Source organism: Rhineura floridana, chromosome 21, assembly GCF_030035675.1.
Source record: "Rhineura floridana isolate rRhiFlo1 chromosome 21, rRhiFlo1.hap2, whole genome shotgun sequence".
Lineage (NCBI taxonomy): Eukaryota > Metazoa > Chordata > Lepidosauria > Squamata > Rhineuridae > Rhineura > Rhineura floridana.
In genome coordinates, this window is record NC_084500.1 from 10172762 (window position 1) to 10189070 (window position 16309).

Here is a 16309-nt window from a genome sequence, read left to right on the forward strand (position 1 = left end):
CAGGTTTGCCTCAGTGTTATGTGAGCTGCTTTATAATGAACATCTCTTTAAAAGTGCGTTATGAGTCTGTTCAGTAAATAAATGAATGAGTAAAGTGTGACATGGCCCCAATACATTTTTCTTAAATGAGTGGAGATGCTATAATTTTTGGAGCTATATATAATACAGTATTCAGTAAGCCATTCAGAGTCAACTATTGAAATTAATACACCTAAGTTAGCTGTGCCTATCAGTTTCAACAGGTCTACTCTGAGTAGGACTAACATTGGATTTTATATATATATATATATCACCCTAACAATCTTTCCATTTTTGGGGGGGGGGAAATAGGTGCATGAATAATAGGTCTTAGTGTATTGCATTTTGTCTCACCTTACCTCAAAGAAGTATATGTGGTTCATTCCCCACTTTTTTATTTTCACATCCACCCTGTAAGGTAGGTTAGGCTGGGGTCGGCTAGCCCAAGGCCACTCACTGAGCTTCATGGCTGAGTGCAGATTTAAACCTGTGTCTTCCCAATCCTAGTCAAAAGCTCTAACCACTGTCATCGTTATGTGCCTTCAAGTCGATTACGACTTATGGCGACCCTATGAATCAGCCTGTTCAGATCTTGTAAGTTCAGGTCTGTGGCTTCCTTTATGGACTCAGTCTTTTAAACTTAAGTCATTCTTTCAACGCCCATCACTTATCTAGGCGTCAGTCTATCTTCTTGTTATGTGCCTTCAAGTCAATTACGACTTATGGAGACCCTATGAATCTGCGACCTCCAGTGGCATCTGTCATAAACCGCCCTGTTCAGATCTTGTAAGTTCAGCTCTGTGGCTTCCTTTATGGAATCAATCCATCTCTTGTTTGGTCTTCCTCTTTTTCTACTCCCTTCTGTTTTCCCCAGCATTATTGTCTTTTCTAGTGAATCATGTCTTCTCATTATGTGTCCAAAATATGATAACCTCAGTTTCATCATTTAACTTCTAGTGATAGTCCTGGTTTAATTTGTTCCAACATCCAATTATTTGTCTTTTTCATGGTTCATGGTATCTGCAAAGCACTCCTCCAACACCACATTTCAAATGAGTTGAGTTCTAAATACCACAACCATGTTATTATTAACCAAAAGAGGGACTTGTGGCTTTCCTACTTTTAAAAGTACATGAACTTCTGACTTCTGGCAGACCACTTTCTCCAGGACTACAAATAGGTGTCCCTCCTGCAGAATGTCCCAGCTAGTGTCCTGCCCCCCTTTAAGACCTCCTCTTCCAGATGGGGACCATCTTCAACTACGTTCTACTCAGAGTTAGACCCTTATAGGCCCCTTCCAGCTCTACCATTCTGTGATTAATGAACCTAACTTATTCGTGTCTATTAACTTCGATGGGCACTCTCTGGGTAGGACTAGCATGGAATACCACCCAGGATCTCTCAGGCTTTATATATACATGCACACCTTCCTGCCCAGATGTCTTCTAAATCCCGCCCCCTTGATAAAAAAAACCTTCTTTGTAATATAGGAAGCTACCTTATCCCGAGAGACACAATTGGCCCATCCGGCCTCAATATTGTCTACACTGACTGGCAGCAGCTCCCCAGGATTTCAGGCAGGACTCTTTTCCCAGCCTTACCTGGAGATGCTGGGGATTGAACTTGGGACCTTCTGCATGCAAGGCAGATGCTCTACCCACTAGGGATGGGTGGGAATTTCAATTCAGTTCGCATTTCAAGCAGAATTTATCCAATTTGCCATTTCCAAAACAATATACACAGCCATCCTTAGAAATTCACATTTATTAGAATTTTGGGATGCAGTTCGCCAACTAAACAATGTTTACAAAAATGCATATTAGGGGAAAGTGTGCATAAAAATTAATATATGAGTGAAAATAACATGCAAAAAGGCATAATGTGATGAGAAATGGCTTGCCAAATTTGTACCTTTGTCAAAACTGCCTACAAAAATGTGTTTCTTTTGAGAAATTCACACTAAAATGGTGGAGAATTTTCATGAGGTGTTTTTTTTTTAAAAAAGTAGAGGACTGAATTTAACATTAGAAAAGTAAGAAACTGAGAGAACCAAAACAGGCAGATCTTCCCATCCCTACTACCCACTGAGCTTCTGCCGTTCCTTTGTAGCTAGGGATACTGTACCGGTTCCCTCCACCACCATCATCCAGTGCTGCAGCTTGGACCCTCCCCTTCCTGGCAAGAGTTTGCTGGGATGCTCTCCCCACCAGCCTGCATCACTGTTGTCTCTTGTTTTTATCACTCACCATCGCACCAACTCCCATTTCTTCTCCCCCAGGCCTTTCTTAGAAGCCATGGTGCCTCCTCTGCCTCTGCTTCCTTCTCCTCTTCAGATCCTGGGAAAGAGGCTGGATCTAACCTGGCCCAAAGATGCTCTGCCTTCATTCACGGACAAATAGAGGGTGTTTTGCTGCTGCTGCTGCTGCTGCTGCTGCTGCTGCTGCAGCAGCTGCTACTCAGCAGCCAAGCGGGGTAATCAGTTGGTGCACTGAGAGCGCAAAAATGCTGAGGGAGCCTGGCTTAACCTTCCAGACCTAGCCTAAAGCACACAAGGCAGATCTGGGCCCAGAAGACAGGAAAGCAAATCTCAGGGCTGGGGCTTCCCTGGAGATTTATGTCGGCTGCATTCTGGAGGCTGGATCTTCAGGACCCCACAATTCAGAGTGGCCCCAATGATCACCCAGAGAGTGAAAGATGATGGGCCCTGGGAACAGAGGAAGCTGCTTCATACTGGGTTGTCTCCAAATGATGTTTATTTTCTTATTAATTCTTTTTTAAAAATACATTGTCCTTTCCCACAACATATTGGTGCTGATTCCCAAGAAACAGCGACAGCCTACCTATGTCTGCTGAGAAGTAAGACCTCTTGAATTCAGTGGGGCTTACTCCCAGTGAAGCGGGGTTAGGATTGCAGCCTAAATGCGTTTAGCATCAGGGCAGCCGAAGCAAGCTCCATTTTATTCCTGTAGTTATGGTGGCATTAGGACTGAAGTGAGCATTTTAAAATGCAAAAATGGAACATGCTGAGAGTATTTCTTTAATCAAGGCTGCCAAACTGGGTTTTATTTCTTTATTGCTTTAACTGTTCTTCCCCCCTTGGCTCTAAAACGGGCAAGGAACCTTTCCTAGCCCAAAGGCTGCATTTCATTCTGGGCAACTTTCCAAGAGCCATATCCCCATGGGTGGAGCAATAAATGTAAATTTTTCTTTTGTATAGTAGGCTAGTTTCAAAAAACTAACGTGGAGAACCTTTTCCTTGACCAATAACTAAATACAAATGAGCACATGAAGTCAAGGTCTAATAAAACATGACGCATTTCTGAAAAACATGCAGAGATAAATAATGGAAAATATGGTCTATGGCTGATAGCCAACAGGATGCGCAATAATGGCCAATTTCTAATGTACATGCAATTTACTCCCACAAATTGTGATGTAAACTGCTTCCTGTGCTGACAAGATATACATGCACTCCCAATGACAGCACAGCAATAAATTACAAAGGTATTCTAATACAGAAGTATAAAATGCAAAGATAAAATACATCACATGTCTCAAATAATTTGCCAGACACGTTTCGACTTGAAACAAGTCTTCTTCAGTGGCATCTATTTGGAGAGCTTCTGGATTTAGACAAGGCAATACTTTCTAAAAAATATTTAAAAATTTATTAACATGAAAAAATATACCAATTCAAATTGAAAATATACTTAAATTTTTTAAAAATCAGGTTTACCATGTGAATTATGTTGCTGCTGCAGATATCATCTATGGAAAATACTTTACAATCTTTCCATAATGCAGCAAGATACAAGCTTATGTGAACATAACCACTCAGGATTATATTCCAATTCCAAGAAGATTTTAAAATAAAATTTATCTCAATTATCCATAAAAAGTTTACTCACCCAAATGTTCTACTTCTTTCTCTTGTTTTTGTTCCTCTCCTGCATGCATATGCTTCTTGTCAGCACAGCAAGCAGTTGACATCACAACGTGTGGGAGCAAATTGCATGTACATTAGAAATAGGTCATTATTGTGTTGGCTATCAGCCATAGACCGTATCTTCCGCTATTTATTTCTGCATATTTTTCAGAAATTATTGTTGTTGTATGCCTTCAAGTTGATTAGGACTTATGGTGACCCTATGAATCTTTTTGGGATATATTCATAGGGTTTTCATGGTAAGAGGTATCCAGAGGTGGTTCACCATTGCCTTCCTCCAAACCTGCAGCACCTGGTATTCCCAGGCGGCCTCCCGTCCAAGTACTAACCAGGCCTGACCCTGCTTAGCTTCCAAGATCAGATGAGATTGGGCACGTTCGGGGTAGTATGGCCACAGCTTTTCAGAAATACAGGGTGTTTTATTGGACCTTGACTTCATGTGCTCACTTGTAGTAGGCTACTTTCTACCTACACCTATCTTCCACCCAGGCAAGGAAGAACCATGATCAGAGTTCAAGGACACATTTCAGCCAGGCAGAAACACTCAGGGTGCCAAGCAGGGCCAGTGAGGGGTGGGTGGCCTGGTGAGAGCGGGCATCACCTGGGGAAAGTGTCTTCCGAATCTTCTATTTTAGACGCTCCCACCCATCTTGGACTCCTTTTCTCATTAGGGTCACTTGCCATAGAACCTTAGTTACCATTGTTCTGAGTTTATTAAAATCCGCTTTCCTGAAGTCCAGGGTGCGCATATGGCTACTGTCAGCTTTTGCTTCCTTTAAAATCAAGAACTCAAGTATATAGGAAAGAATATATTAAAAAAAAGAAATACATCAGTGGTAAGTGGAACAGCATCAAGGATTTGAAAAGTGAACTTCTTAATTCCCCAAGATTGTCACCAGAGGTCAGTATCACATAAAGCAAACAGTTTCATGTACAACACAAACCAGTGATGTGCCCAAGATGGCATTATGTGTGTTTTTATATAGCAGCATAATCTTAAAAATATTTGTGATTCAAACTCGGCAAAGGTTTTGACAGACTCGCATTGCACATCTGAAACATTAGAGCAGCCTGCTAGATAAGGCCAGTGGCCCATCCAGTCCAGGGTCCTGTTCACACAGTGGCAACCAGATGCCTGTGGGAAGCCCACAAGCAGGATCTGAGTACAAGAGCACTCTCAACTTCTGCAATTTCCAGCAATTTGGTATTCAGAAGCATACTGCCTCCAACTATGGAGACAGAGCATGGCCATTATCCTCCACTGATATCATTGACAGCCTTCTCCCCCATGAACATGTCTAATATTTTAAACCCATCCAAGTTGGTGGCCATCACTACCTCTTGTTGCAGCAAATTCCATAGTTTAGCTATGCTTTGTGTGAAGGACTCTCCTTGTCCTGAATCTTCCAACATTCAGCTTCATTGGATGTCCCCAAGGTCTAGGGCAGCCTTTCTCAACCTTTGGGTCCCCAGATGTTGCTGGACTGCAATTCCCGTCATCCCTGACCATTGGCCATGCTGACGGGCTGATGGGAGTTGTAGTCCAACAACATCTGGGGACCCAAAGGTTGGGAAAGGCTGGTCTAGGGTTACGAGAGAGGGAGAAAAACCTTTCACTTTCTCCATGCCATGCATGATTTTATACACTTCTATCATGTCATCTCTTACTCACCTTTTCTCTAAACTTAAAAGCCCCAAATATTGTAACCTTTCCTCATAAGGGAGTCGCTTAATTCCCCTGATCATTTTGGTTGCCCTTTTTTGAACCTTTTCCAGCTCTACAATACACTTTTTGAGGTGATGCAACCAGAACTGTACACAGTATTCCAATGTGGCCACACCATAGATTTATATAATGACATTATGATATTGCCAGTTTTATTTTCAATATCTTTCCTAATGATTCCTAGCATGGAATTTGCCATTTTCACAGTTGACACACACTGAGTCTTCATCAAGCTATGCACTACCACCCCAAGGTCTCGTTTCTGGTCAGTCACCACCAGTTCAGACCGCATGAATTTTTTTTTGCTCCGATATGCATAACTTTACACTTGTTTACATTGAATTCTGTTTGCCATTTTACTGCCTGTTCACTCAGTTTGGAGAGGTCCCAACTCTTTGCAATCCTGTTTTATTTTAACAACCCTGAACAATTTAGTATCATCAGCAAACGTGGCCACCTCACTGCTCACCCCCAACTCTAGATCATTTATGAACAAGCTAAACATTACAGATCCAATAGGTCCCAATACCGATCCTTGGGGGACTGCACTTTTTACATCCCTGCATTGGGAGAACTGTCCATTGATTCCTTCTCTCTGCTTTCTGTTTCCTAGCCAGTTCCACAACCACAAAAGGACTTCTCTTATTCCATGACTGCTATAAGGTTACTCAGGAGTCTTTTGTGAGGTACCTTGTCAAAAGCTTTTTGAAGGTCCAAGTACACTATGTCCACTAAATGTAAATGTACTGCAAGTCGATTCCGACTTATGGTGACCCTATGAATAGGGTTTTCATGAGGCTGAGAGGCAGTGACTGCCCCTATCAATCTGCTTGTTGTCACTCTCAAAGAACTCTAATAGGTTAGTGAGACAGGATTTACCCTTGCAGAAGCCATGCTAGTTTTGCTTCAGCAAGGCTCACTCTTCTATATGCTTGGTTATTTTTCCTTTAACAATACTTTCTACCAGTTTTCCCATGACAGACGGTAAACTAACTGGCCTGTAATTTCCAGGATCCCCCTGGATCCCTATTTAAAGATTGGTGTTACATTGGTCACTTTCCAGTCCTCAGGTATGGAGGTAGATCTGAGGGACAAGTTAATATATCTTTGTTAGAAGATCAGCAATCTTACATTTGAGTTCTTTGAGGACTCTTAGGTGGATGCCATCCAGACCTGGTGATTTGTCAGTGTTTATTTTGTCTATTAGCCTAGAACTTCATCTCTCATCACCACTATTTCCCTCAGTTCCTCAGACTGCCTTCCTGCAAAAGTTAGTTCAGGCACAAGGATTTGCCCTATATCCTCCACTGTGAGGACAGATGCAAACAATTCATTTACCTTCTCTGAAATCTCTTTATCCTGGTTAAGCATGCCTTTGACTCCCTTGTCATCCAAAGGTCCAACTGCCTCCCTAGATGGTCTCCTGCTTTGAATGTATTTAAAGACTTTTTTGTTGGTGGTTTTTATGTTTTCGGCAATGTGCTCCTCAGATTCCTTTTTAGCTTCCCTTATTGTTTTTACAGCTGGTATAGCACAGTGGGGAGGAGAGCCTGGCTGGGAGTCCAGACTCTGTGAGTTCAAATCCCCACTCCTGCCTCCCGGGTATCAAGGGCCAACTAAAGATCACCCCACAGGGAGTGGCTCAGGGGTTACGTGCCCTGTTACCTGTGCAGCCGCAGGCAAGCTGCATAGTCCAAGGAGCCCAGTTGCCCCCCAGCTGGCAGTTGCAGACAAGGAAGGGGCTGGCTTGTGCAGCTGTGGCAAGCTGAGCAGGCCCTAGCCAGCTGGGGAGGACTAGCCTCAGAGGGAGTCAATGGGAAACCCCCTCTGAATACTGCTTACCATGAAATCCCTATTCAGAGGGCCGCCATAAGTCGGGATCGACTTAAGGCAGTCCATTTCCATTCTCATTGCTTTCTTGCATTTCTTTTGCCAGAGTGTGTGTGTTCCATTTTTCTCCTAATTCAGACAAGACTTCCATTTTTGAAAGAAGACTTCTTGCCTCTAATAGCTCGTTAATCACGCCGACATCTTTTTGGCCCTGGTGGTACTTTTCCTGAGCTATGGTACACACTCCAGTTGAGCTTCTTATATTGTGTTTTTAAACAACTCCCGAGCATTTTGGAGTGATGTTGCTCTCTTGACTTTGCTTTCCAGCTTTATTTTTACCAATCCCTCATTTTTGGGAAGTTTCCTCTTAAGGTCAAATGTGATTGTGTTGGATTTTCTTGGCAATAGGCCATTTATGTGTATGCATAATTTAATAGCACTATGGTCCACTATGCTCCCAGTTCATTCAACAACACTTACATATTGCACCAGGTCCTGGGTGACACTTCCGATTAAGTCTAGGGTCGCCATCCCTCTGGTTGGTTCCATGATCAACTGTTTTAAGGCACAGTCATTTAGGGCATCGAGAAATTTCACTTCTTTGTTGTGACTGGAACACGTACATAGCCAGTGTATGTCAGGGTAATTGAAGTCACCCATTACTACAACATTTCCCAGTTTGGATTCTTCCTCGATTTCATTTTTCATCTCAAGATCTCCCTCAGCATTTTGATTAGGGGGACAATAGAACATCCCCCTAGATTACTCTTGGGTCCCAGTACTACCATGCACAATGATTCTGCGGAGGAGTCTGCCTCTTTGGGATTCGAGCTCACTGGATTCAATACCCTCTTTCATGTATAGAGTGACACCACTTCCAATACGCCCTTCCGATATACTTTATACCCAGGGATAACCATGTCCCACTGGTTTTCTCCATTCCACCAGATTTCCATTATGCTCACCATATCAATGCTGCCCTCTAAGACCCAGCACTCCAGTTTTCTCATCTTGGCTCAAAGGCTTCTAGCGTTAGCCACCTTTCTGATTTTAAGTGCCAAGTCTGGTTCCATCCCAGTTCAGGTGGAGCCTGTCCCTCCTTTATAGACCCAGTTTGTCTCAAAATGTCCCCCAGTGCCTATCAAATCCAAACCCCTCCTCCCGACACCATTGCCTCATTGCATTGAGACTAAAACTGTGCCTATCTAGCTGGCCCTGCATGTGGAACCGGTAGCATTTCAGAGAAAGTTACAGCGTCCTACCTAGAGACCTAAATTATACTTCCAGAACCCCATGTTACTGGTGCCAATGTGCACCATGACCACTGACTCCTCCTAGCAATAATCTATCAAGCTATCTACACGATGGGCAATATCTTCAACCTTTGCACCAGGCAGGCAAATCACCCTGCGTTCTGCACGCCTGTCACCATACCCAACTATCTATGTTCCTAAACAAACAACTCTGAGCTAAAGAAGCTTTACGCTGAATTCTAAGGCAGATTGAGAGAGTAGCCTAGGCATGCAGGAAGTCACCTCCGCAGCCATCATCTTTCATAAATAGATTAGGAAGGCCCTCAGGAACTCAGAGCTGTATAATGTGGGGCTGTCTGGAGCCAGCCTAATTCACCATGTAGTTGGTCTGAAGTCTAATACTCAGGTTGGATCAATGAGACCCATTACTAGTTGAGCGCATCCCGTGGGTCAGGTGAGTGAGAGCCGAGATCAGCTGCCAAAGGAGCATTTCTGCCAGAAGACACAGAGCAAGCAAAGGAAGAAGGGTAGATTTTATCTCATGTTCAAACTGCTTGATCAAAATATTCTGGATGAAGGAACTGGATGAAGGGATCAAGGCAGTGGTAAATGTATCCTTGAAAGAGGGTGCAATGCCATGAGCCCTCAAGGAGGCAGTGATAAAGCCCATCTTAAAAAGGTCCTCCTTGGATCCCCAAGAGTTGAACAACTTTCGCCCAGTTTCTAATTTACCATTCTTGGGCAAGGTGATAGAGCGAGTGGTGGCCAAACAGTTACAGACACACTTGGATGAAGCGGATTATTTGGATCCATTCCAATCGGGCTTCAGGACTGGACATGGAACTGAAACAGCCTTGGTCGACCTGGTGGATGATATGAGGAGGGAGTTGGATAGGGGAGAATATACTTTCCTCATCCTCCTAGATCTCTCAGCGGCTTTTGATACCATTGACCACGGTATCCTGTTGAATCGCCTAGAGGGATTGGGAATGGGGGGCACTGTTTTACAGTGGTTCCGTTCCTATCTCTCAGGCAGGTGTCAACGGGTGGCATTGGGGGATGAGGTTTCAGACCCTTGGCCCCTTAATTGTGGGGTGCCACAGGGTTCTATCCTCTCCCCCATGCTATTTAACATCTATGTGAAGCCGCTGGGAGCGATCATCAGGAGTTTTGGGCTGCAGTGTCACCAATATGCGGATGACACTCAGCTCTATCTCTCATTTAAGTCCTCACCAGAGTTGGCTGTGAAAACCATGTCCAAGTGCCTGGAGTCCGTAAGTGGATGGATGGGCGAGAACAGGCTGAGGCTAAACCCCGATAAGACTGAGGTATTGCTCGTGGGTGACAAGAGAAGGCTGGGAGACATCGACTTGGTTCTGAATGGGGTAAGATTACCCCTGAAAGACCAGGTCCGCAGCCTAGGGGTCATTCTTGACTCCCAGCTGTCCATGGAGGCTCAGGTTTCAGCAGTGAGCCGGGCAGCTTGGTATCAACTCCATCTGATACAGAGGCTGCGACCCTACCTTCCTGTGCATCTACTCCCACGGGTGATACATGCCCTGGTCTCCTCCCGCTTAGACTACTGTAATGCGCTCTATGTGGGGTTACTCTTGAAAACGGTCCGGAAACTGCAGCTGGTACAGAACGCGGCGGCACGCTTGATTAAGCTTAGCCGACGCCGAGATCACATTACCCCAGTATTAGTAGATCTACACTGGCTACCAGTGGTTTACCGGGCCCAATTCAAGATGTTGGTACTGACCTTTAAAACCCTATACAGTTTCGGCCCAGTTTATCTGAAGGACCGCCTCCAGTATCACCAATCAGGCCGCCTCACAAGATCAGCCACACAGGACCTCCTCTCGGTCCCACCAGTCAAAACAGCTAGGCTGGTGACTTCCGGGAAGGGTGACTTAGCCTGTGCCTGCTTTTGAGACGGGCTCCTGCCTCAAAAGAAGCTTATTCAGATATATCAGTCAGATTTTTTCTTTTTTTTGACTGATTAAACTTCTCCCGGGTAGGGAGAAACGAAGAGATTAACCTCAAAGCCTATTTTTGTTGGGACGACCAGATCTCATTAATTTATGGGACGAGGTCCAGCCGACGAAGGTGGGACGGATTTTTAACAACAAGCTCTATCTGGAAAAGCGAACGTTCATCTTATCTTCTAAGAGAGAACGCACTAACAGGCAAGCACCCTTCTTTCTATATTTTTCTTTTACTTGACTTAAATTGTTGCTGTTTAAAAGAGATTTGCCAGATTGATCGGTTTTTGACATCTCACTGGGGAGCCATAACTTCTCTCTGCTACTCACTAATTAATAGCTTATCTCTGTTTTTGTTGCAAAAAGCTGTCCTGGATTTGCATTCTAAAGATATACACAGAAGAGGGATTTCTATTCCAGATTTTTATTTTGAAGAATATTATATTGTCTGAGACTACTCTCTTTTTGGTCTATTTTATTTTGACGAATCTGTTTTCTGACGACCGCCATTAATTGTTTCGATCCTGAGAACTGCATTTTGTTTACTTAAGCATGGAGAGATAAGGCTGTCTGCTCTGTTTATACTGTGATGTCACCAAGTTTGGAGTATTAACCCAATTGTTGCTGAAATAAGAAGTGGTTTTCCTATATTTTTCTTTTAAAATGGCAATTAAGAAAGTGGCTGAGAAGCTGGAAATAACTATGTTTCAGAAAATAATGGATGAGATTGAGATAACGAAACAAAACCTGCGACAGGGTTGTAAGGAGCTGAAAATTGAATTGAGTAAAATGAAGCAGGAGATTAAAGATATAGGGGTCCCTGTGAGAGAGGTGACCCTGGAAGGGGTCCCTGTGAGAGAGGAGACCCCGGAGATTGGAACAAACGTGGAACAGGAAAAAGATTTGGAGTCTATGGACTTTAGAAACAAAATTTATTGTTTGGAGACACAGGAGATTAAAGACATAGGGGTCCTTGTGAGAGAGGAGACCCTGGAGACTGGAACAGGGGTCCCTGTGAGAGAGGAGACCCTGGAGACTGGAACAGGGGTCCCTGTGAGAGAGGAGATCCCGGAGATTGGAACAAACGTGGAACAGGAACAAGATTTGGAGTCTATGGACTTTAGAAATAAAATCTATTGTTTGGAACTCAATGTTATCTCTGAAGAAATTAATGAAGATTCTAGAGATAAAGTTATCAATGGCATGGATAATCTTCTGGACTGGAATGATGTGATGGAGCCCAATATAGAGAAAATCTATGGAATTAACTGCAGCCATGTGACAATGGAAAAACTTTCAAGAGATGACCCAGTGTATTTTGAAAAAAAGAACAGAGATATGATTTTACAGCAGTATTTCAGCAACCTATTCAGAATGGATGGCAAGAAAATATTTGGGATAGAGGTAATTCCCATCAGACTCTTACTATATGACTATGGCTTTGACAGCAAGATTATTATGGAATACTGATAATGGAAGATTGGATACTGAAATTACTGGACTTAACAAGACTACTGAAGATGGAAGATGGAAAATGGAACTAATAGGGATAATAGAATAATGGCTACTGAAATTACTGAACCTAACAGATTCTGATGTGATGGATTAATTGAAATGTTTATTTTGACTATGGTTATGACAACAAGATTATCATAATTAGTAATGAGATGGATTAATCGATATGCTTATCTGGAAAAAAAAATTGATAGATATATTTCTTAAAGAATTGAAACCTCTCTTTGACTTTTTGTGGAAAGAATAAAGTAATGTTTATGAGATTTGATGATTAAGTAAGATAACTACTGGAGGAAAGTGATTTTATAATATGACTTAAGAGACAGGATTGTTATATATTATAGACTTATAACTGATTTGATCTTTGACAAATGGGAAGTCAATATTTTACTCTTTATTTTTTATTTTTGTTTTTTTTTTCTTTTTTTCTTTTAGTTTAACTATTTTTGATTTTGTTTTTTGTCTTTGAATGTTTTATGATTTTGTCTTGTATGTTTTATGAAAATCTGAATAAAAATTATTGAAAAAAAAAAAAAAAAAAAAAAACAGCTAGGCTGGTGCGGACCCGGGAGAGGGCGTTCTCAGTTGTGGCCCCCACCGTCTGGAACTCTCTCCCTTATGATCTTCGACATGCTTCCTCCCTGATGAGCTTTCGCCGAGCCTTAAAGACCTGGCTATTCAGGCAGGCCTACAAGAATCTTGGGGTGGATTAGCTTTTTGTTGTGTTTAGATGTTTTGATACTGGATGAATTGTATATTGTATTTTAATTCTGGTTGTAAGTCGCCTAGAGTGTCCGTTAAGTCGGACAGATAGGCGACTAACAAATAAAATTTTATTATTATTTATTATATTATTATGGGTTATGCCCAATGTTAGACCTACTCAGAGTGGACCCATTGAAATTAATGGTGTATAGGAAGCTGCCTTATACAGTATTAAATCAGGCCATTGGTCTATCCACAGTGACTTGGCAGTGGCTCTCCAGAGTTTCAGGCAAGGAGTCTCTCCCAACCCTACCCTGAGATGCTGGGTTTTGAACCTGGGACCTTCTGCATGTAAAGCTGGTGCTCTACCACTGAGCTATGCCCTTTCTGACATGACTATCATAGAACATAGATGACAGAATCATAGAACCGTAGAATTGGAAGGCCATTGAGTCCTGCTTAATGCAGGAATCCAAATTAAGACATCCCTGACAGGTGGCTGTCCAGCTTCCTCTTGAATGCAGAGTCCACCAACACTATTACTAGATCTATTAATTTAAGTGGGTCTGCTCTAAGTAAAACTTAATTGGCTACAACTCATTAGAGATAAAACATGGCTAAAATCCACAAATATACATAAAACCATCATTGTTAAAAACAATGGTAAAAACAATAACACTTTTAAAACAAATGTCAGATAAATCATGTGCCTGAACAGGCTTGCCAAAACAGAAAAGTTGTCAGCAGGCATCTAAAACAATATAGTGAGGGGGGCCTGTCTAATGTGAATAGATGTGGCTTTCCAGAGCATGATGGGACTTGTAGACCACAGAGGTGTGCTGACAGTCTCTATGGTCACATCAACACCATGCACTGAAAGCACATTTATAGCACTTCAATAGTCTTCCCCCAAAAGATTCCTGGGAATAGTAGTTTACCTCTCATAAACAACAGGGAAGAAAAGAGTGGAGATAGAACAGAGAAGGGATGATAGGAGAGGGAGGAAGACAATCTCAAGCAGCCTACCCCACCTCTCACCTGACTAGGGTGCTGACTAGGGATGGCTGAGAATTTTGATTCAGTTTGCATTTCAAGCCAAATTTATCAAATTTGCACTTTCTGAAACAGTATGAGAACCGAAACACACCCATCCTTTGAAATTCGCACTTATTTAAATTTTGCGGTGCACTTTGCCAACCAACCAGTGTTTCCAAAATTGTATATATTAGGAGAAAGTGTGCATACAAATGAATATTTGAGTGAAAATAACATGCAAAAATGCATTATATGAACAGGAGTGGTTTGCAAAAACGTGTACATTAGTCAACACTGCCTACAAAAATCTGTTTATTAGGATAAATTCACACTAAAATGCAGGAGAATTTTCATGAGGAATATTTTTAAAAAATATCAGCAATTGCTGCATAAATGTGGAGAACTGAATTAAAGTTTGGAAAAATGAGAAAATGAGAGAACCAAAATTGACAGATCTTTCCATCCCTAGTGCTGACTCCCAGTAGACTGGCAGACTCTCACTCTGGCAATACTAGGGGAAAACATGTATTATTCCCACCAAAAAGAGAGAAAGAGGGGAAAAAAGACTTTTACCTCACAGTCAGCTCCATATACATCTCCATAATATAATTGTAACAGCATCCCACACAGGAAAAAATAAACAAATAATGTTTGGGGGATGCCCCTGCCCTCATTGCAACCCTGAAATTAAAATCCCAAAGTCAAAATCTCCTTTGGTGTCAAAATAGATTTGATCAGGAAATTCAAGTTCAGGGAAATGCTTGCCTAAATAGATGTGTCTTCATGAGCTGGTGGAATGCCAATATTGACAGGGCTTCTCATATTTCACCAGAGAGAACAGTCCACAACGCTGTTGCCATCAGTGCAAAAGCCGGGCTCAGTGTTACCACAAGCTAATCATCATCAGGCTGCGAGGAACCAATTGGGTTCCATTTGCTGATCTTAATGCCCTTACTGGGCAGTGGAACGGCACTTCAGGAGCAATTTTTGCACCTGAAACTCTACCCAAACATGGGTGAGGCTTGGAACAAGCCATGGAAAGAAGGGAAGAAAAGGCTTGAAAGGTGCCCAGACAGTGCCATCAAGTTAGCACTTTGGGGCAAATGTCCAGAGCCCCACTGAGCAGAATGCGCAGGGGACCCCAAAATCAGCAGGGCTGAGTTTTTAAGCAACTGAAGTAGTAGTTCCCCTCTATTCGGTGAGGCCTCATCTTGAATATTGCATCCAGTTCTGGTCTCCGCACTTCAAAAAGGATGCAGACAAACTGGAACAGGTTCAGAGGAGGGCAACAAGGATGATCACAGGAGTGGAAACAAAGCCCTATGAGGACAGACTGAAAGAATGGAGCATATTTAGCCTTGTGAAAAGACTGAAGGGAGATATGACAGCATTCTTCAAGTACTTGAAAGGTTGTCACACAGAGGAGGGTCAGGATCTCTTCTTGATCATCCCAGAGTTCAGGACATGGAATAATGGGCTCAAGTTAAAGGAAGTCAGATTTTGGCTGAACATCAGGAAAAACTTTCTAACTGTTAGAGCAGTACGACAATGGATCCAATGACCTAGGGAGGTGGTGGGCTCTCCAACACTGGAGGCATTCAAGAGGCAGCTGGAGAGCCATCTGTCAGGTATACTTTAACATGGATTCCCACATTGAGCAGGGTGTTGGACTTGATGGCCTTATAGGCCCCTTCCAACTCTACAATTCTATGATTGTGTGTATAACCATCTAAAGAGCAGCCTCCTCATAAGACCATTAACATCTGGAGTCTAATATTACCAAATTGCCTGCGAGGTGCACAGAAGATCAGTAGTGGCTGGTGCCCACTGTGGATTGATAGGGCAGAAGGCAAGAAGCCCAACAGTAGATGGAGTTAGAGCCAATTACTCTTCCTTGCTGAGTTATAGATGTTGCGCTGTGTGTAATTTGTGTGCTTAATTTCGTTAAAAGCAACACAACAGCAGCAGAGTAACAGCAGATGTTGAAATGCGAGTGTGCCAGCATGTGTGCGCGTTTGCCTAAGAAAGCAGGCTTTTACCCTGCATCAGCATCACTGAGACTGGAGACTTAATAAAATAAGAAAAGCTACTTTATTTATAGAAATACATAGTAGATAGAAAAGCATACCTAGTTCTAACTAACTAACTAAGTTGGAGGCATAATGCCCAGGTGCGGCAGTTAGCCTCATGGCTTGGAGAGATCAGAGGCAAAGGGATGTCTCCTCTCTCCTGGACAGTTGGAGGACAAAAGGAGTGGAAAGGGCAGCAGGAGGAGGGGCAGATAAGCTTCCCTAAA

General features: G+C 42.7%; 1 non-coding gene across 1 annotated transcript; it reads right to left on the bottom strand.

Moving 5' to 3' along the window:
* Positions 1–4244: 4244 nt before the first annotated feature.
* On the bottom strand, positions 4245–4363 carry LOC133374508 (5S ribosomal RNA). Its single transcript, XR_009759905.1, has one exon. It is a non-coding gene; the product is annotated as a 5S ribosomal RNA (ribosomal RNA).
* Positions 4364–16309: the final 11946 nt, after the last annotated feature.